We start from the raw sequence: 18,648 nt of genomic DNA, 5'->3' as shown, positions 1-18,648 counted from the left end.
CTACCCAAAAATGCTCACCCATCCAATCATAGAAGAAACCTAAGGTTGTGTGTTATTTTCAATTATGTGTGCGTGTGTGAGTGTGCGTTTGCCTGAGACAAGAAGGTGCAAAGTCAGTTCTCAGCATGTCTCCACTGCTTTCTGACAAATCAAGAATCTGCTGCAAAATAGGAAAGAAACGCCAGGGCGCCCTCTGCAGGACACGTGGAGCAATCGCGCCCGATCACACCCACTTCTTGGATTGGGGACACATTAGCTGTGCAACTACCAGGAATGGTAAAGTCAGGAATTTGACATTGAGATTAGATTAGCAGGTATGTCGGCAGGAGGCACGTTGTGGCAGACAGACTGACGGAGTACTGACAGAGGGAGGCAGCAGCAATCCTGAGGACAAGGCTTCTTCTTGTTAGCTCCATCCTCAGCAAACCAGGGTATCCGGAAACCCCTGTCCCAGACAAGCCACCGCCACCCTTATCCACAGGAGACTAGGGACCCCCAACCTGTTCTCTGGGCTCATTTGAGGCTGATATCACTAGATGACAAATTCACCAAGTCCTGAGTGAAAGAGCACACTAAATGACCTTTAAACACTCCTCTGGTGGAGTGTTTAGCCTTGGGTTTAATTTAAACCAATCAACTCGACAAAGTGTGCAACCATGCTCCAAACCCCATGAGGCCCCAGGCTGCAGCTCTTCCCACAGGGAGGCCTGAAGGTCAAAACCAGATAGAGTGCGGAGGCTTCTTCATTAGGGAAATCATGTTCAGGTCAGTCACATTCTCTAGCAACTATTGTTGCATTTTTAAAAGATAAGCTCAAGAGAGAGCAAGAGAAAGAGAGCCCATCCGATTATTTTCTCTTCCATGATTTCCTTTGTTCTCATCTCTGCTCTGCATCTCCCACCTCCTCTCCCAGCCACCTCCCCTCCTGCTGCTGACTTATCCCTTCATTCTGGGGTGTGTGCCATCAGGATGGAGTCCAAGCTGATTTGGCCCCTTTGGTAACCTAGTAGGAGAGGCATTTGTTCCATGGGTGGTAGAAGACACAGTTTGGGGCATTTGTCAGAGCATCACCAACTGACCACATGGGCTCTCTCATTGCCTCCAGAGGTGTCTCTGTAGAGGACTCACTTTCAATTTGAAAGGGGCGAGGTAGGGTAAACGGAAGTATAGAACTGATCATTCGAGATCCCCAGCCACCCTTCTGCAGAGGTAAGATTTTCAGAAACCAAGCACACTTTTTGGATTCCCTGGCTCAGGCCACACCCTTGAAAGCCTGAGGAGGGAGTAGCTTCCAAGGCCAGACTGCCCAGGCTTTGGGAGCTGCATGGTACAAAGCCAACATTGGAACAAAAATCTGCCACCCATTTGGTGTTGACCTTCACGTGGCAATCTCAGATCGAAGATACAAATAAAATGGAAACAACAGGTCCTTACCTTGCTTGGTGCAGGGGGAGAAACCAAGCTTGGGCCAGGAAAAGACCATCAGCAAATCTTATCATTGCTTTTGCATCCATAATCTCATTGTTCATTCATTTAACAAACCTCTGCAGAGGGGTCCAGCCAAGGCCCCCATGCTGGGGGTCTTCAACTCCAGAGAACTCCATGGTTGTACCTTTGGGGGCATATATTGACTCTTGTAAGAATCGCAAGTTACAGACCCTTTATTTGCACGCAGGGGCTACCTAATATTCATGCAGTCAGAAAAGTGTTGTGGGCGTTTTGACAACTCATCACCATTGCTTGAGCCAAAAAAAAAAAAAAAAAGTTGAAAAAGTGGGAAAGGAACCAATTTTCATGCGTGGAGAGTGAGAAGAATTTTTCTGCTGTTTCCCATGCACTTGTTCCCAATTAAATCTTTGATTTTGTTGATTTCTTTCAATGCCTACTATAAGACCTATAATCTTCTCAAGACCCCAAACATTCCTTTCAGAAATGTCTTCAGAGAACATGTATTCCCTGTATACTGATATGTGACATGAAATCACAGAGGTGGCATCCAAGCAGGATCAGCTGTTATAGAGAGTGCATGGGGAATTACAGACCACCACACTTACTGAGCCAAATTGAAAGGGGGGAAAAAGGTCCTCTAATGAACGTGCCAGCCAAGCGACTGGGAGCAGGCTAGCACCTCAAAGAATTCCCAGCACCTGAATTTTGGGAGTACAGAGTTTATAAAGGCAGAACCCACAAAAACCACAAGGACGTGGGTCAGAAAAGACCTTGTTGAGACAGATATTTTGATTACATGAGAGAATTGTTTTGATTTACATTTCGGAGTCACTTTTGTTAGACATCAGAGCCATAATCAGGGACCTGGGAAGGCCCTACGGTGCTGTCGACATAGAGACAGCTGTCAGGAGGCTGAAAAGAAGACATTTCAAGCAAGCACCAATGGGGTCGGGTCAGAACAAAATAGTCTTACTTTGATTCTTTTCCATTTCACAGCTGTATCTCCAGACCCAAGTGTTCTCTGAGTTTCAGGGGATTTCAACCTTCTCACCAAGGAGCAGCTTTCTATTACAGTCTAGGGAAGCAATCCCCTGTCTCCATCTCTTTCTCTCTGGGACCACTCAGCTTTATCTCGTACATGAGATCCTAAATGCAATAGACGCCCCCCCCCCAACAAAATATAATGTTGAGGCTCCCTGATTCCAAACTCTGAAATGCTCCAAAATCTGAAACAGAAGAGTGTTGAAATTATACCACAAGTGGAAAATTCTACATCTGACCTCATGTGACAGGCCACAGTCCAAACAAAGGTGTATAAAGACTATTGTATAAGATTACTCTTAGAGCCAGGCACAGTGACACGTGCCTATAATCCCAGCAGCTCAGGAGGTTGAGGCAGGAGGATCTCGAGTTCAAAGCCAGCCTCAGCAAAAGTGAGGTGCTAAGCAACTCAGTGAGACCCTGTCTCTACATAAAATACAAAATAGGGCTGAGGATGTAGCTCAGTGTTAGAGCACTCCTGGGTTCAATCCCCCAGTAAACCACCCCCAAAAAATTACCCTCAGAGTATGTTTATAAAATGCTTATAAAACATACATCAACTTCATGTTTGACTTTGGTCCCGACCCAACGTGTCTTAGTGTCTTATTATGTATATGCAAATACTCCAAAGTTCAAAAAATGCTGAAATCCAAAACACTGTGGTAACAAGTACTTTGGGTATGGGATGCTCAACCTGCAATAGCTTTGATTTGCCCTTGGGTGGGGTGGGGTGGGTAAGAAAAGGAGACAACAGCAAGCAGAGTTTTGGGTTGCTATTGTTTAACTAACTTTCTGTATCAGAGTGGTTACTAGAAATGACTAGATGATTCCCTTTTTGTTTTGAGTCTGGATGTTTCCTTTCTTCTGATAATGGCCTTTCAAGTTTTCAGGATGTGCCCAGAGAGATGGAAACAGCAACCCAACTTTCAGGGATGCCCCACCACCTGAGAATATGCAGGGCCTATGCAATGCGCTAAGTGCATGAGATAGGAAAACAAAAGACTGGAAATTACATAACCCTTCCCAGAAGGGAGACTTGAATAACTGGAACTCAAGAGCAAAACAAATCCTCATGCCCTTTGATCATTTCTTTTGAATGTACATCAATATAATAGAACAACAAATTCCCCAATGCTGTTACCATAATAGGAATCCAAACTTGATGCTGTAATTCTTCTCTAGAACGCTTAGAATACTTCACCTTCCGGCATCTTCAGGCAATAGAGGTTGGATTTACAATTGGTAGAACTTTCTGGAGGGGAATTTGGAAGAATACATCAGATATCTCAACCTGGAAATTCTATTTCCGGTAGTCAATCCAAGGCAAATTATCAGATGAGTGTACTTTTTGTTTGCAAAAGTGATCAATTGGAAACAATAGAGTTCATGAGAATTCTGGGTTGGTGAGAAGTTTTGTTTTGTTTTGTTGTTCTGTTCTGTTTAGTTTTGTTTGTATCAACTTGGCTGGGCCAGGAGATGCCCAGGATTGATTAATGGGTACGTCTCTAAAGATGTTTCTGGATGAGATCAGCATTTGAATCAGTGGATTCAGTAAAGGAGATGGAACTTTCCAGCAGGGGGTGAACATCACCAGGCCACTGAGGGGCTGAATAAATCAAAATACAGCCCAGACTCTGACTGATGGATAAACCCATGGCCTTCCTGGTTTCCAGCTTGCAGAGAACAGATTATGGAGCATCTCAGACTCCCTGATCCATCTTGTGAGATAATGTGTGTGTGTGTGTGTGTGTGTGTGTGTGTGTGTGTGTATAAACCTCCTCTTGGTTCTGTTTCTCTGGAAAACTCTAACTAATGTAATCCATAAATATAGGATTGTTAAATAAATGAAGCACATATTTTGCAAGATTAAAATACATGAATAGTCATCCCTACACCAAAACGCTAATGTATATATTTTTTGTATTTGACTATTTTTTTATGAATTTTTCTAATGAACAAATTCTCAGGCAGGAAAGTTCACTTTATATTTTGAAAGCACACACACACACACACACACACACACACACATACACACACACAATATCTCCTTCCCTAGATTCCTTAGATTTACCTACTTTTTAGAGAGCCCAGTATTTATTTATTTAACAAACAAACTTTTTTGTCTAAGTGTTATTTTTTTTATTTTCAATTTCCTTTTTAACTACTTTGTTTTTTAACCTTTCTTTGAAGAAAATTTCAGAAATAGACAAAAGTAGAAAAAGTAAAATATTGTGAACCCCACAATCCTCATTCCTGGCCAATCGTGTTTGATCAACTCTTCAAGGCCCTGAACATCTCCCTGTCCTGGATTATTTTGATGCAAATCTCAAATGTCATAGTATCACATCTCTGAATATTTTAAGGGTATCAACTCTGAAGCAGAAGGATGCTATCATTGTGCTGTCTACAAATTTAATAGTAATGCTGTAACGTCATGAAACAGCCATTGGTGATAAACTCCCCCAGGACCAGGTCTATTTCTTACAACTTTGTTACTCTTGGGTATGTTTCCAAATTTTGTCCATACTCAAAAATTCTTATATACTTAAATTTCTTACTTATTTCGTTATTTATTTATTTTTAAATTTTGGTACTGGGGATTGAAGCAAGGGTTGTTTAACCACAGAGCCACATCCCCAGCCCATTTTTATATATTTTTTTTATTTTGAGACAGGGTCTCATCAAGTTGCTCAGGATTTTGCTAAATTGCTGAGGCTGGCTTTGAACTCATAATTTTCCTGCCTCAGCCCCACCCCCAAGATGCTGGGATTACAAGCCTGGCTTATTTTTGGTTTTAAAATGGGAGAATATAGGATACTTGAGAGCACTAATGTGAGAATGTATTTAAAGATCTAGACAAAGAGGCTGACACATTGTAAATGTACTTCACTACAGTGCTGGATCATTTGTGCTGTTAGCCATGTTTCCATTTGCTAAGCATTTGATGAGTTAGCTCTTATTTTGTAAATGTTCTGTTCATATTCCTTGGCCTTTTTTCAATGAGGCAGTAATGATAGCAAATCTTTTTTTTTTTTAATACTTATTCCCGACATTTTTTCAATGTGTTCTATGCATTTCACTTTATTTGCAAGTATGTAGTAAAATGTGTCAATCTTCCCTTCCCTTTGCTCCAATCCAAGAAGTGATGTTTTAAATATGAGGTGTTCCCTAGAGGCTTCTACATAGGAGGCTCTATAGTTAGATTCTGAGAGCTGTAACCTAATTAGTGCATCCCAGTTTGAATGAACCAACTGGGTGGTAACTGTAGGCAGTTACCCAATCCCTCCCCGATGGCTTCCTGGCCAACATGAGCAGAGCAGCTTCCCACCATCATGACCTTTCAACATGATGGATGTTCTGCCTTATTTTGGGCCCAGAGCAGTGGAATCAATCAACCATGGACTAAATTTCTGAAACTGTGAACTCAAACTTATTTTCTTCCAAGTTTTTTTCTCAGGTATGATGGTCACTGTGACAAAAAGCTAACACAATATAACATATAACTATGTTTTCCAGTGGTTTGCTGTTTTTTTTTGGGGGGGGGGGTCCGTATAAACTTTAAGAGTTACTTTTAAATGAACCCTAGAATCTTTTTAGTTACTATTTAAAAAGCAAACTATCCAGGCCTAGCAATGCATGCCCACAGTCTCAGCCACTTGAGAGGCTGAGGCAGAAGGATCTCTTCAGCTCTGGAGCTGGAGGCCAGCCAGGGCAGCATAGTGAGAACCTGTCTCGATTTTTTTAAAAAATGAAGTCAAACTGTAACCATTTTCTAATTTCATGTGCTTTATATATATTTTCTATAAAATTGGATCTTTCTTAGGTAGATACAGTCTATGAATAATTCAGTTATATAAGGCTGTCTGGCAATTGCCAAGTTCACAATACTAGCAATAATGAGTCCCTGCGTAGGATTTAAAGTACTGTTTATGGTTTAGATGTAGTGTCCCCCAAAAGTTCAGATGTGAGACAATGAAGGAAGGTTTGGAGGAGAAATGATTGGGTCATAGCCTTAACCCAATCAGTGAACTAATCCCCTGGCAGGGATTAACTGAGTGGTAACTGGAGTGGTAGGGTGCGGATGGAGGAGGTGGGAACTGGTGGTGTGGCTTTGGGGTATATATTTGTATCTTGGAGTCGACCCTCTCTCTGCTTTCTGATCACCATGATGTGAGCTGCATCCCTCCCCACACTCTTCAGACACCATGTCCTGCCTCACCTGCAGCCCAGGGGAATGGAGCCCTCTGTCAACCTCTGAAACTGTGAGCTCTCAAATAAGCTTTCCCTCCTCTACAGCTGTTCTGGTTGGGTCCTTTTAGTCAAGCAGCAAAAAAAGCTGGCTGAAATAAGTACTTTTCACACACTGCATTTGATCCTTACAGCCGCTCTCTGGAGGCACTCTTATTCCACGTGGAGATGGAGCACTGCAGCCCAGAGAGGCCAGACACCTAGAACCAGGGTCCTCCAGCTCCCAAGCCTCCCTAACACTACACCACACTTACCTTGCCTCAGGGGGCAAGTCCTTAGAGAACCTGCTTCACAGAGCTCCCAATGCAAAAATGTGTGTAAGTCAGGAGAGCAACATCTGAAATGTTGTAAATGCATCATAATCATTCAAGCAGTAATAAAAAAAAATAAATATCAAAGGATGACATCAAGAGGAAAAGAAAGCATTCCTAGGGGTGAAAAACCTCAAGAAAGAGAAAAGCATTTGAAAAGCTCTTAATGAACATAACCTGGGACTCACAGGGCTTGTTTCAAGATAATTATGAAAATGCATGCCATGTAGCAAGCACTCTGCACACGCTAGAAAACTCTGAAATCAAAAATGCAAAAATAACAATGATAGTAAAAATGTTAGTATAATAAGGATACGAATTATGATCTCAATCTGAAAATCCAAAATGCCTCAACATCTGAAACTTTTTAAGCACTGACTACACCTGAAAACTTTCACACCTGACCTCATGCTGTGTGCATCTATAAATATTTCACAGGGAATTTCACCTTTATGTATAAATAGAAAGGACCAATCAAAAATGAACAAAAGGGAAATCAGTACAGAAAGAAGAATGGGGGAGAGGGAGGAAAAGTGAGGGACATGAACTGAAATCAAATCCCATGAATGTAGGCATTTGTCAAGACCAATCCAACTACTACGTATGACCATAATGGGCTGATAAAAAATAAATACATCGATAAATAAAATTACCTTCAGGCTATGTGAATAAGATGCATATAAAACATAAATTCAAAAATTTTCTGAATTTCCTGGTCAGACAAACACAAGATAAATCATTCATATAGTTTAAAAATCAAAACATTATATATGTAATATATTTAAATATTACATATAAATATGTGTGTGTGCATACAAAATCTGAAACAATTCTGGTCCCAAGCCTTTCAGATAAAGGGATATTCAATCTCTAATAATGAGTAAATGTTACTACTTACCAGTTTTTCTACAATGTAGGTACAGATGAAGAAACTGAGGCATAGTTTGTCACTTGTCTGAAAGGTTAAGAAATCAAAGGAAAGACAGTGGAATGAATCTGACATAGCTTCCCCGTGTACATACACAAAAACCACACAGTGAATTCCACCACCACGTACCTTGGTAAGAATGGGACTCTATCAAGAATAAGATATATCCCATGTTTGTAAAATTCTATCAGAATGGATCCTGCTGTCATCTGTAACTAAAAAGAACCAATAAGAAAGAAATTGAGTTTAACGAGGATAACCCAGTGGTGGAGTTCTGAGTGGAGTCCAGGGCCACCATTCTCTCACTAGGACCGCGGTTCTGCCTTGGGGTACCACAGTATTACAGCCCGCTGACCCCCACTCTCCACTAATGGACAGATGGCTGCATTTCATGATACCCAAGAATTTAAAACACAGTTACCTAATTATAAAATGGCACTACCCCGCCCTCCACAGCCTAAGGAGAAGAAAATACTCGTGGCCTTAAGTGGGAGATCCATGAGAAGCTGACTGCATGTCCACACTCCTGAAAAGACCTGCTCTGGCTGCCTGACCAGAATGACTCCACGAGCCGCAGGTGGGAGTGCATCTCCAAAGTCACCACGAGAGGGCGCAATGGCGCCATGGGGCGGAATCCTCTATATTTTGACAAGTTGAGGTTTGAACAGTTTGCCCTGGGCTTCTTTGGGAGGAAATGATGCTTTTCTCTTTCTTGAGGTTTTTCACCCCTAGGACTGCTTTCTTTTCCTCTTGATGTCATCCTTTTACACAGGAAATTGTGTTTGCTTAAACCCTTGCTGGTGGGAAGACCTCTACTGCCCTGTGGTCACTTAAAACAATAAACAAAGCTGATGGACCGGAAGTTAGATAATTAAAAGAGCCATAATTGGTTCTTGATAAAGCCTTGTTGATTGAAGAACATAAATTACCATGATGGGATGGAGGGGAGGGAAGCACCAGGAAGCTGTGTTACTTTGTGTTCCAAGTAGCATTGGAAATGCAGAAGTCGGTCTTTAAACCAAGTTGGGCTGTGACCAGCATTTTGTAAAACTGAACTAAACTGAAACAGAACAGGACAAATTACATGGGACAGAATTTTTTTTTTTAATTCTGTGTATGTGTGCACCTGTACACCGAATCCAAAAATACAATGCCTTTCTGCCTGTTAGCTTGCAATTTTAAAAACATGAACTGCAAGGTGATGGATACCAGTAGCTAAAAACCTAGAGTCTGCACTCTGCACCCCTGACTCTGTCTAGCGTATGGCCTTCCGTGGGACCCAGAGACAGTGAAAACATGGTCTGTGTCCTGACCACTGTATGATGGAAAGTCCTCCAACTCTTGTCCAAGCCTCTCTCCTTATAAATGCTTTTACTCTCCAGAAAGATGCTAAGTGGAGTAGTGGATCAGGGGCCTAGATCTTAATGACAACAGTAAAGTGAAGGCAAAGCCAGATTGAAAGATAGGTAGTTAGTGTAGCCAGTAAATCAGGTCTGATATCGGGTCTAATAGAGAAAATGGAGTCCAATCCGGGAAATCCAAAGCTGCACCTGGGAGACTGAAATGTTAAAGTCCCCAAGGCCCAGGCTCATCCTATAAATTGTTCACGAAGCAGTTTGCCCTAGGCCCTTCCTGCCCAGTCACTCCCCCACCACCCCCATCCCCCCGCCTTCTGTCATGGGGCCCTCACCTCCCCTGCCCCATCACGGCTCTGGGGGGCCCCAGAATAGATCCACTTGAGCTGTGAGGCCTCCAGCAATTCAGACTCAACTGCAGCTCTTCCCACCTGCAGTCCCCATCCCATGGAAGATGAAGGAAGAAATGCAGAAGGAGAAAGTAAATCTTAGGTATAAAATGGATGGGACTTCCTCATCCTGTGGATTCTGCCTTTCCGGTCCCCTTCTTCCTGGGGAGAAGTCTGCTCTACTATCTTCAATAAAGCCTCGTACTTTCTCGGCTCAGTATGCTTCTCTGTGTTACACTGCAGCATTCCGGGAAGCAGGACTCTGGTCAAGGTAAGTGGTGGTATCAAAGGGAGAAATGAGGAGGTCAGGGGTTGGGTGTAGGGACCACAGATCCCCTGGGGAGATAAAGCTTTGTTCTCCAGGGTTCCCAGGCTAAAGAGAAAGTGTGGCATGAGCTTCCTTTTTTTTTTTTTTTTTTTTTTTTTTAAGAGAGAGAAAGAGGGAGACAGAGAGAATTTTTATTTATTTATTTATTTTTAAGCTTTCAGCGCACACAACATCTTTGTTTGTATGTGGTGCTGAGGATCGAACCCGGGCCACACGCATGCGAGGCGAGCGCGCTACTGCTTGAGCCACATCCCCAGCCCACGGCATGAACTTCTATTCACATTACCCAGACATCTTCCAATAGCTAGAATGGCAGTGTGGATTTTACCAATATTTCCATTGACTACACCTCCACAGTAGTGAAGTTCAGTTGATATCTATTTGAATGTTGACAAGCTGATTGCTTGGCTGTAGTAGAAATAGATTTTCATTTTCTAGACACAAAGTTTTGTGATTTTTTTTTTCACATAGATGTTGAACAAATAAAACCGGGATTTGTTTCTCAAACACAAATGGAATCTTATTTCAGGAACTTTTGATACTTCTAGCACTTACAGTTTAAATTTTCAATGTGAAGAGACAGGAAAGAGAGCATTGCTATATGCCATCCGGGCACTGGCTTGCCGAGGATATATACCCCTTTCCAATTCCCTCTTTTTGCTTCAATAAGTACGTTTTAATAGTTTGATGAGCTCTTTCAACTATGCCTTGTCCCTGTGGATTGTATGGGATTCCTGTTATATGAGTAGTGCCAAATGATGAGCAAAATTGTTTAAAAGAGGTAGAAGTATAACCAGGACCATTATCTGTTTTTAACTGTTTTGGAATGCCCACAGTGGCAAAATTTTGTAAGCAATGAGCTATAATATCTTTAGTTTTTTCTCCAGCATGAAGGGAGCCCATCAAAAATCCAGAAGAAGTATCAACTGTAACATGCAAATATTTTAATTTTCCAAATTCTGGCAAGTGTGTGACGTCCATCTGCCAAATCAGGCGTCCCCCCCGCACGGGCCACCAAATGCCACAGTTTGGCTGGGCACAAAATCACGAGCCACTCAAGCAGGAACAAACTTTATTTCTGAAACTCCCGCCAAAGCCACGCATGCTCCCTGGAAATATGCCGAGCCACACACGCGGCGTTCTCCCGGGCCACACTACACCAACAGGAAAATTCCTCCTCCGGAAATCCCTCCTACCGCATTTCCCCAACCAATGGGAACTCTCCGGGAGTCCCGCTAGAGCTCCAAAGTAGCAGGCCAAGGCAAACAGCAGGGATCTAATATCCAATTGAATGCAGATCTTAACATAATCATATCATCTCAAGGGCTTGCTGGCGTCACCTTTCAAAAATGCCATGTGTCATTCCTACTTGGCTATGGCTCTCAGCACTGGCTTCCTGATGGGGTCAGCCCACCATGACCATGGTAACCTCACACTCACACACCTCGCCCCCCATCCAGGTGCCCACTAAGACTGAGCTCAGCTGGGTGTCCAAAATCCCAACCCCAGCCTCATTCTGCAGAAGGGAATAGATGGCTTGCAGAAAAGAAGAGATGTAAGGAAAACCAAAAGTTAGCATCAGCAGGTCTCTGGCAGGCCTGTGATCTTATTAAGCCTCGTTTGGGGCCTGACATCAGGAACTATGTATTTCTTCCTTCCTGAGGTGATGGGTGGTGGGTTTGCTCAGAAACTCATGAGAGAACAGGAAAATGTCACCTTGTAGTTCAAATCACCCGCCATACCCTGGGGGTTTCATGGCTCTTGTGTTATGGGTTCAAGGGTGGTGAGGCCTCAAAGGTGAGCAGCAGCCAGTAGGAGCTCATTGGAAAGGTGAGTCCTTCCCTAGTGGGGAATCTCTCCCCTGGATCACTTGGGAGAGCAGGGTTTAATTGTATTTAAGGAAAGGTGGCATGCCCCGGAAGCTCCCTGGGTATGGGTGAGCATAGCCACTTGTACACTAGAGTCCCCAGTTCTCAGGGGCCCCCAAATAGTTCCACTTGAGCTGTGAGGCCTCCAGCAACTCAGACCCAAGAGTCTGCGGCTCTTAGAGGCAGAGTGGACCCAGAAGTTCAGTCTGTTCTGTCTAGGTTGGTCATCTGTAGGATAGCCCCCGTTCTAAGAGGGGAAACCAGAGGAATTTTCCACCTTCTTCATTTTCCAAACGCACGCCCTGGATCAATCAACCAAACAAGCATGTGTTGAAAGAGCGTTTATAACAGGAGGCAGGGTCAAGCTGAGGAAAGAAAGGTCAACTCTGACACAACAGGAAGCCGTCTGAGTCACTGCAGGCCCCCACAGGAAGAGAAAGCACTGAGGCCAAGCCCTCCCACCCCCATTTCCCCGTTCCCCGGATTAGTCCAACGGTCTATCAAGCACCCGCACGTGCACATCGTCGTCTCAGTTCAGCTTCTGAGGAAGACCATACCTGCCCAGACCCTCCACGGGATGTGACTCAGTCTCTCCTAAGCCTCACAGGCAGAAGGGGAAAGGCCAAAACAAAGTGGGCATTGTTGACCACTCAGTGATTACAGGGAACCTAGGGACTCAGCACCTGTAGTCGCCGTCTCTCTCTCCTGATCACCTTTGGCAGCCCCATGCTCAGCTCCCACCCCTCAGGTTGTCCCAGCAGTGCTAGGCTTCACTTCCAAGAAGGAGGGTAAGACCCTACAGAACTGCATCTCTGCACCAGGCCCAGCTGGTTAAACAGGAGAAAAATTAATGGTGGTCTTCAGTTTTCAGATAACCTGTGTTTTTTTGCACACATGGCTGACCACCTAACCCTTCCTACCTATGCAAATTTGGACACAAGACCATCAACTGGCTTTTGGGTATTTTGAGCCATTACCTACCAACCTCAGTAATGAGGCCAGTAATGAGGCCAGGCTAATTCAATTATTTTTCTTTTGGCTGTATTGGATCCCTTCTACAGTGTTAAAAGTTCACGGGGATTTACAAAATACAAGTGCCCCAGCTGGTGATAACAAAATGGGAAACAGCAGAACTGTTGAGGATTCAAAATGGCAGATACCTGGTATAAGGTATAATCTTGATTGTTAGAAGCTTGATTACATGTTCAGTTGAGACAAAGGTTAAAGAACCCCTACAAAATAATGGATAAAATTGACTGAGTTTAGTGGTTGAGTGAGAGGAATTCCAGCACCTCTCCCCCCAAATTTCCATTGAGATTTAGCCATCTTTGATATGGGTAACTAACTTCTCCCTCTTAAGTAGAAGGCTATAAAGATCCCCCACCCAACTCCCTTAACCACAGGAGATTTTTATTTCTCTCTCAAAGATCTTATTGTACTCTACTTACCCTTTTTGTGATGACATGAGAAGGTATTTAAAGGAAGTGCTTTACCACTTCTCGTCAGCATATCCAAATTGCTTAACAATATCACTTAGGGGTTATTATTAAGTAACATAAAGATTGCTTGAACAGAATCACTGTGATATAACAACAGATCTGCTAACTCAGATGGCTATTAACTGGTGGGTAGCATATACAGCACAGATACACTGCACAAAGGGATGGTTGGTGGGTGGGGCCACGTAAGATTTCATTACACTACTCAGAATGGCATACAGTTTAAAAGCTTATGCACGCTTTACTTCTGAGATTTTTCCATTTAATATTCTCAGATGGCAGTTGACCATGGGTAACTGAAACAGAAAAGTAAAACTGCCAATTAGAGAAGATTATTACACAAATGCTACCCCAGGTTCTTCTCAACTACCACCACCCCAAACAAAGGGTGCCCCTGAACTGCTTCAGAAATTCTAGAGTGAAGCAGGGTCTTCAAGGAAAATTGGCAAGTTTCATTAAACTTGTGCTGGTATCAAATGATGGTAAGAAGTGAACACCTCCAGGACCTTAACACCTGCAAATCTTGTTTGGAATCATGGCTGCTGAAGGCCCAAGGAACAATTGGTGATGGTCTGAGTTGGTGGGACTGACTTTAAGGCTAGGGCAGGGATGACCCTCTACTCTCTACTCCAGCCTAGTCCTTGGGAGGCCCAAGCTAGGGATGGCACTGTCAATAGCAGATGCCTATTGAAGGTTCTTTCTCCAAATGCTCCTTGGCCAGGGTTACTACCTGGCCGAGTGGTCGCTACTGAAAATTAGTCCTGGCTTTCAGCAGTATTTAGCATCTGCCTCCCAAGACTGGCCTTCAAAACTCCGTAAGTCCCTCCAATCAAGACCAAGTAGTAAGGACAATAATCAGAGGTTCCATCAGGAAAGAAGTCTTGTGAATATCCAGGGGAATCAGGAAAGGCTGGGGTCTTTGTGTAATCAGGACAGAACGCTACCAGCAGGCGAAGCTGGGGGGCCTGGACAGCTCCTCCAGCTGAGCCCTCACAGTACAGCACAGCTGCAGGTCCCATAGATCCAGATAGAGAGCACCCTGTCTTCATGGGCTTTTTCTGTCTGACTTTGAGTAGTAGATTAGGATTTCCCCCGCACCATAAGCTGCCATCTGCAAAACATCCAATGTCTACTGATGCTTTTCTCTATAATGAAAGCTTTTCTCTAAATAGCATGGGCAGAGTTCTTTCATGTGTGTCCAAGTTGCATATAAATGACCACCACTTATAATGCCCACACCGAACTTCAGACCTCATCTTACTTGACTCACACCACCATAAAAATGAGGGAACTCAGAGAGGTTGGTCAGCTTCTGAAGGGCTGCACAGGTGCAGTGTGGAGATGGTGAGTTCCAAGCTTAAGTCCCCTTTCCTCTTAAAATCACCAAGCACACAACCTCCAGGTGCCAGATTCCTAGGAGGCAGTGGACTCTCTAGTCCAGGCTAGAGATGGACATTAGTTAACGCCAATGCATCCTGCTAGGGGTGGGGCTCATATAAATCAAAGCACGACTTAGAAAACCAAGTCTGGCTGGGCACAATTGACCAGCCACTTGTCAAGCAGAAACGAACTTTATTTTTAGAACACACGCTGCACCACATGAGCTCTTCAGGAATTCCCTCAGAGCCCAACTGCCACCACCTGGCTTCCTGCGAGCCTCTCAACTCCCACTCCTCCCGCTCTTGAGGCCGATTGGCTGGGTCGCATGGGCGGAGCCAAAAGAGTCCCCCAATGAGCAGCTCCGTGGCCTGAAAGGGCAGGGAAACAGCCCAATGAGCATCACCGCAGAGGAGCCAATCAGCTGGCAGCTGGAAGTTTGCTGAAGCTGCTGAGAGCCAATCAGCTGGAAGTTTACTGGGGCCCCTTGGCTGTGGCTCTCAACACAAGACACCTGTCCCTCTCCATCTCAGATTACTAGAGGCTTCCGTGAGTCACTTCAATTCCTCAGGGCCTTAGTCTCCCCCCATGGTAACCTTGTTCCCATCACAGCCCACACAGAAGTGAATAAGGCACACTGGCTGACCAGGAAAGGCCTAAGACTCCAGACACACCAGGAAGAAATACAGTAGCCCCCTTATCTGGGGGTCTCACTCCCCAAGGTTCCAGCTATTCCTGGTCCACCCAAGCTTTGTGCCATCTCACATCCACTCAGGAAGCAGAGTGCCCAGCATAGTGAGATGTTTCATGGGAGAAAGAGAGAGAGAGAGAGAGAGAGAGAGAGACCCCACATTCACTGAATGTTTATTGCAATATATGGTTACAATTGCTCTATTGTATTAGTAGTTATCATTGTTAATCTCTTACTATGTCTAATTTACACATTCACCTTTATCTTGAGTAGGTATTATAGGGAAAAACATGGTGCATACGGGGGTTCAGTACCATCTGGAGCTTCAGGCATCCCCTGGGATCTCACACTGTGTCCCCTGTAGATGACAGGATGCTGCAGCTCCAGAGACCTGGACTGCATGTGTGCCTCTGGGCTAGATCAAGTACCACTGAAATTGTCAGGCTGAGTTTCTTCTCAAAGAATATTTAGATCTAACTCGTTCACCCAAGTTGCTAATCACTGACCCTCTAGATAAAGTCCTCAAAAATTCTGAGATCAGGTCTTATAAATATAGAAACAAACACAAAGCAAGAGGCTAACGCAAGCATCTTTACCCCACATCCAGGTCTATTGACTCACTAGAAGTTTCCGCTGAAGAGCTTGAAAACACGTCAGCCAGACTTCTAAAAACGTAGCCAAGATTGTTTGTTTAACAGAGAGATGTCCATGGCCTTTATCAAATTATCACTGCTACAGGTGACCCTTACTAATCTTTAAAATATTTTAAAATATTTGTCCATTTTTGCAAATCTCTGAGCACAGCAATGAAATCATTCCACCTGGAGAACCCTGCCCAGGATTCAAACATGTGAGATGTCATCTTTTTGAGAAAGAGAGTTTTCACATAAGACACAAAATATATTTTAATAAAATAATATTAAAATATGCTAGTGTAATCCATTAAGATTATTACAGCTTGAATTAATAATATATCTCGAATACTTTTAAACAGAAAGAAACTTCAAACCCATATGGGGTGGGGGTAGCTTTTTGACCTAAAAGTAAAGTTCTGGAATTGAATTCTCCAACAGGCCTGGGTCTCCCATAAATCAGGGGTTTTCCCAAAAATACTTTTTCTTCTGATGAATTCCATTTCTTTTCTACAACCCGTCTCAACTGAGGTCCAGTGAATGCCATCAGAATAAATAAGTAGTCACTGGAGAATTCATTTCCTGAAATTCACAGGCATACTAGGAGCCCCTGAGAGAGGACACACCCCAATTTGTCCCCTAGTTCCTGAAAAGGGCACTGCATCTGCTTTCCTGCCTCTTTTGGAGGAAATGACTGGGAAGGACAGGGGAGTTCCAAATCAGAACAAGGGGGATTCCCCAGATTCTCTACAAAGCGTGAGCTGGTGATCACTCCCCGACTGCAGTCCAGATTTTTCTGCTCCCTGAGATGAGCGCCCCCTGCTCCAAGCTGGCTGCCTGGTGTGGCCAGGTTCCAAGCCAGGCACTGTAACGTGAGCTGCCCTCAGCCAGCCTGCAGTCCCCAGCTTCTCCAGCATTGCAGATGACCTCCCAGGACAGACCAAAACCTGGAGGGTGAGGGGATGGAATGGGGAACAGGTGCAAGAGGAAAGGTATTGTACTTCAAATCCTCCACGAGGAATTTTCCCGTCAGAGAGGTAAGCAAAGAAAGAAATGACAAGCATCTGATGAGAAGGTCCCTTGATAAGCTTCTTGCTTTTGAGGACTGTCCAGAAGTAGAGTCGACGCTCTCCTCTCACTCTCCCCGCTCGGCAGAAAGCACGTTAAAGGGAGGAAAGACGACAGGGGGCGCTGTGTGAGAACAGGATGGACCTGGAGGGCGCTCTGCTCTGCGAAATCAACCAGCCACAGGGAGGTGCATACTGCTCCACTGCACCTCGGTGAGGTCAGACTCACAGACCAGAAGACTGGCGGTTGCCAGGGTCTGGGGGAGGAGGGGCAGGTGCTTATTTGTCGGGCACACCATTTCGGTCTGCAAAGATGGAAAGGCTCCGAGGTGACTGGTGGTGACAGTCTCACAGCCAGTGGGCATGTGCTTGATGTCACTGAAATGTCCACTTAAAAAATAACTAGGATGGTAAATTTTTAGGTTCATCTATTTTTGCCACAATTAACTTTTTTAGAGGCAGGTGTTATATAACAATACTGAACGAGGGCTTGGTGCTAAGTCACCTTGAAATGTCAATTAAAAGAATGGACAGGGCTCCGTAGCACCTGCACCAGACACTCTGGGGGCACCGGCCTGTGGGACCCTGCTCCCTCCTGGCCACCCTGTCCTCCTTCCACGTGGGACCACTGTGGCTGGGCCTGGCTCCTGTCCCTGGGCTGACTCACTTCCAGCCCTGGATAGCTCTTCCTTAACACGGGCCACTGTTTAAATCTTGGGATCATCAAACATGGCTTGAGAGGGCTCAGCTGTAACTAATGTCCTCAAGTTAGGTTCTGCAAAGTAGTGAAGAGGCCTGACAGCTAATTCTTAGTATTAAAAATCGTTGGCAGATTGTTAAATCATAAACTGACCTTTGAGAAGGGCGCACTCACTAAGGGAAAACACATGTTGCTTTCCTCAGACCAGAATTACTCCACCTCCTGTGTCCAAAAGGAAAAGTCAAAAAAAAAAAAAATTCATACATGAGCACACACATCTATAATCCCAGCAGCTCAGGAGGCTGAGGCAGAGGATCACAAGTTCAAAGACAGCCTCAGCAACTTAGTAAGACCCTGTCTCAAAATAAAAAACAATAAGGGCTGGCTGGAGATGTGGCTCAGTGGTTAACTGCCCCCAGGTTCATTCTCTGATTAAAAAAAAAAAAAATCTTATTTTGGTTTAGCAGGTAAAGTCTTTCAAAGGACAGGGTCCCCTGGGTGGGTGACCACAGGACACTCATAGTGGTACCCCAGGGGGTCTCCCACTGTTCTAGCTGACCACAAAGTAGCTTCCAGGGACACCAGGCCAACACTGTGGTTACAGCTGTTTGCCTGCCCTGGAGGAGCAAGTAAGGGGGATTCTAGCACCTCAAATACTGCTGAGGAGCAGAGCCCTGTGGTCACTGGGTGGGCAGAAACAAAGTGTGGTTCTGGCCAGTCTTCCTCAAGTCACTGACTGCCCTCCCGCCATCCCTAGACCACCCA

This window comes from Callospermophilus lateralis, chromosome 14 (assembly GCF_048772815.1).
Source record: "Callospermophilus lateralis isolate mCalLat2 chromosome 14, mCalLat2.hap1, whole genome shotgun sequence".
Lineage (NCBI taxonomy): Eukaryota > Metazoa > Chordata > Mammalia > Rodentia > Sciuridae > Callospermophilus > Callospermophilus lateralis.
This window is presented reverse-complemented; position numbering follows the sequence as displayed.